The sequence below is a fragment of the Bos indicus genome, chromosome 15, assembly GCF_029378745.1.
Source record: "Bos indicus isolate NIAB-ARS_2022 breed Sahiwal x Tharparkar chromosome 15, NIAB-ARS_B.indTharparkar_mat_pri_1.0, whole genome shotgun sequence".
Classification (NCBI taxonomy): domain Eukaryota; kingdom Metazoa; phylum Chordata; class Mammalia; order Artiodactyla; family Bovidae; genus Bos; species Bos indicus.
Window position 1 is genome coordinate 44,638,696 of NC_091774.1, and position 4,215 is coordinate 44,642,910.

Here is a 4,215-nt window from a genome sequence, read left to right on the forward strand (position 1 = left end):
GGAGCAGCGACATCAGGCCCTCCTCATTGCTGATGATGTTCCTGCAGTGGCCTTCTCTTCACTCTCCCTCCTAAACCCACTGCTCTTCTCTGCCCCCAGGAAGTTCATTTCAAGAAGGCCCTTCCCTCCCCCTGCCTGAAGTGCCCTGCCCTCTCTCCTGATAGGATCCAGTCCAGTCTTTGGCCTGGTGATCAAGGCCCTTCCTACCCTGACCCTGCTGCTGCCGCTGCTAAGTCACTTCAGTCGTGTCCGACTCCTAGAGACCCCATGGACTGCAGCCCACCAGGCTCCTCCGTCCATGGGATTTTCCAGGCAAGAGTACTGGAGTGCGCTGCCATTGCCTTCTCTGACCCTGACCCTAGCTGGCTCCATATCTCACTGCCCCTTCAAGAGCCCTTGTGCTGCCCTCATCAGGCTCTGCTTCCTTCTGCAGGCCCCTCCATGGCAGCTTGGCCCCCATTAGCTCCCAGGGAGCCCAGTCTCTGGCGGTGATTCAGGGGTGCCTCCTGGTGGCCACAAGGTGAGTTGCCTGCATGCCTCCTCAGGAAGGAGTTCTCCGGCCAGCATAGCTTCCCTCTGGAGCTCTGCCTCTGCACTGTGTCCTCAGTGGCTGCAGGTTGGAGGGAGTGTGCCCATGTCCCAGAGCCCTCTACCTGGCATAGGCAGGGTCCATTTGTGAAGGAGGCACATGTTTATTAATCATGACTACAACTTTGTGCCCTGTATCTTGTGACCTTTTGGTCAGGGAGAACCCAAAATCTTCTCTTAGAAAAACAGACTTTCATGAAAGGCCTGCAGACTCCCCATTAAGATGACACTTTAATGGGGGAACCTGAGATGCTCTGGGCCAGAGGCAGCTGGCCCGGCCTGCCCTCAGGGCATCCTGAAGCAGTTCTTCCTGGAGGAGAGAGCTGTCAGGTTGTACCGTCACATCAAGGCCCCATCTCATTCTGGCTAAGACACAAGACCATATCCCAAGTCTCCTCCTGCCCTCCAAGACCCTCTACCATAGCTCCCCCACTGAGAACTCCGTGGCCTGACCATGCCCCACCTGCTTCCCCTGCCCCCGAGGGACCATCCCCCTGCCCTGCTCACTCCTGTACTCCACCTTCTTAATCAGCTCCTGTACCCGTTCTTCCAGGGAGCAAGGCTGCCCTGGCCTTCTTGGCCCATCTCTGTTTCTCCCTCCTCTTTTCTCCTGGAACCACCAGCCAGCCATCACAGAGAGCCCTCAGGGCCGAGAGAGCCTCTGGGTCTAAATCTCAGCCTTGCCAGCCCCCAGGCCTTCCATTGGCTCCTATCAGGCTTCCTCTAGGCCATGAGACCTCCAGGAATAGGGGCCATCTGCTGTTTCCTTCTCTGTGCCCCCCATAGGGCCTAGCACTGATGAAGCATAAAGTAGGTGCCTGATCCCCATCCACCTACAGGAAAATGGGACAACTGTTCCCCTGAGGCCTCATGCCCAGAGCCATGGCTGGACAGGGAGGAACCAACATGGAGGGGACTTCAGGCAGCAGAAGCTGATGACAGAGGATTCAGAGGGTCCAGCAGAAGCCCTTCATGGTGGACAAACAAGACCTCCAGCAAGGAGCCCCTAGCCATGTCTAAGGGAAAAGCAACATCCATTAAGTCCATTAACTTTAACACTGAAATCAATGTTGCAGCCACCAGAAGTAATTAGCATAATTCACATTTCAGATCAGGAGATTTTTTGAAAACCAAGTTTAATTACATTGAAAAATGACAACTTCATTTTCTCTCCCTGGATAGGTTCCCCTGATGTTCCCCCACACTTTCACTAAAAAAAAAAAAAAAGGACTGGTCACATTTTTTTTTTTTTTAATGCTATTAAGCAAAAGTAGTACTTTGGCTATTTCAGAGCTAATAAATCAGCTTGGATGCCCACAACACAGTTCCCCTCCTCCTAGGAGGATAGAGTGTACAGATTTTGGCCTGAGAAAATGCAGTTAGGATTCTCGGGCAGTCAGAGTGGCTCTAGGACAGCATCAAATCCATTTTACAGATCAGTAAACTGAGGACAAGCCCAAGGAGGAGACGCATTCCAGGTCACCTTGTCCAGCCCAATGCTAGGTGCAAGGGATGCAGACATGGCCCCTTTCATCAAGGAATAGGAAAGACAGAGATGTAGGCTATGATGGGGTCAGCACAGACCAGCGTGGGGAATCAGGAAAGGCAGAGTTGACATCAGATCTGAGTCTTGAAGGATCTAGGAGTTAGCTGGGGGAAGAAGAGAAAGCTTCCATTCCAGATGAGGGAGAAGGCAACAGCCAAGGCCAAGCAATGTGACTTGGGAGTGTATCTGGGCTTGGGTAGAGGTTGCCCACTCAAGCTCTTGTGGGAAATGAGGCCTGAGCCTGCCACATCACCCCTCACTGATTTCCCAGACAGAGGGCCCTCATACCCTTATGAGGTTATCAAGGTTCCCAATAAATTAAAGATGGCAGCCAGGAGGCCACACTGTCCTCACTTTATCCCACCTCATCACACCCCATGCCCTGGTACCACCCTTCCTGTATTTCCTGAGCCTGCAGCCCTCCAGTCCCTACCCCATCTCTTTATCCACCCATAGATCTGCCCCACCCCAACAGCTTAGCCTGACCATTCTTATTTTCAGCTTCTCTCCACTCAAGCCTCGTCTTTACAACCTCTGGTTCCTCTGACAGATGCATCTCCCCCCCCATGACTTGGTCCCATGTGTTTGTTTAAGAGGCTGCCATGGTGCTAATTGCTGTGTTTATTCTTGCTCGCCAAATGTGCTCTGTTTTGCAGGCATTTGCTTGAGTGGTTCTGGATGTCTGATCTTGCTTGTTTTTCTTTTGGGGGAGTAGGGAAAGAGACACACCCTTTCCATCACTGCCTTTCTCGGACAGGCCAGAACCCAGCTCTAGGACCTGTCCCCTTGTCTTGCCTCTACCCCTTGTCTCCAGGAAGAGGCTCCTGGGCTCAGAGTCAGCTTCCTGGGTCAGGAGAGTTTAGGTTTGCTGCTGTGGGGCAGAGGCAGCATTCTCTCCTTGGAATCATGTCTCTGTCTTCCCAGCGACCCCAGAGTCAGAAAAGCAAGCATTAGCTCATTGGTTGTGCAGTCTGGCCTAGCCTGTTCTCTAAGTAAAGGAACAACCTAGATGAGAATGTTGTGCTTCGCTGGATCTCAGAAGATGAGGCAATAAATGTGAGCCATCCCAGACTTCAGGGATCCCCACGAGGGTTGCTCAGCCAGGCAGGCCCCCACTCCCAGCACCCCCTTCCTGTGCCAAGCCGTTCCATTGTGCAGGCTGGCAGGCCAGGGTAGGGGACCGAACGGTCATGTCTGCCAGTGTCTTCGCATCATAGCCCCTTGCTGAAAGGCCCCACCCCGCCCCCTCCCCTGGGCCCCACCAGCCAGGCCAGGGTCAATGGGATTAAAGGCTCAATTCACGCCAGTCAGTTCTCTGGTAACACGATTTCATTAGAGGCAGGCAGGGAAGAGAATGGACGGAAACAGCTGGTGTATAAATTATAAAGTCTACTTTGTACTGACTGCGCACACCTTTCCCCAGCCACATGACTAATTAATGTGGCGGGGAGTGGACTTGAAGTCAGATTGCCTTTCCCCCTCTCTCCTGGGGCTTGGTTAACAACAGGTCCCTGCAAAGCTGGGAGAAGGGAAGATTATGCAAAGCTATCATCATATGAAAATAGCATATTAACATACTGCCTGTGAGCTGTGTCCAATCAGTTCCCTCCCAGTGGCGTGTGTACGAAACAATTAGAATGGCATTTCTACCACGCTTCTTTAATACATTTTGGCATTAATATAATCAAGGAGTGGGGGCCTAGACATCTTGCAGGCACGGTTTTCTGTAACACCCCTGGGATATCTGGGGGAGGGGGTGGTTGATGAGATCTTGGGGGTGGGGGTGGGACGCGGCTGCGCTCCTCCAGACCAGAACCTCAGCCACAGTTCTCTCGTGGGCTGCCCTGCCTCCATCAGCCACCACAACCTCTGGCTGCCTGGGAGAAAAGGCTTTCTTCCCCCTGGGCAAACGACCACAGACTCCTGTGGTTCCCCTACTAGCAACAGCAAGAAGTTCTAGAGTTAGCGAGATGCTTTAGAAACATTGATTATGTATTTTAATCTTTCCTGATCCCCTTTTCCCTCTCAGAGACTTCCCAATTCCAAGTAAAATGCAAATTCTTTGCATGCATGCTAAGTCG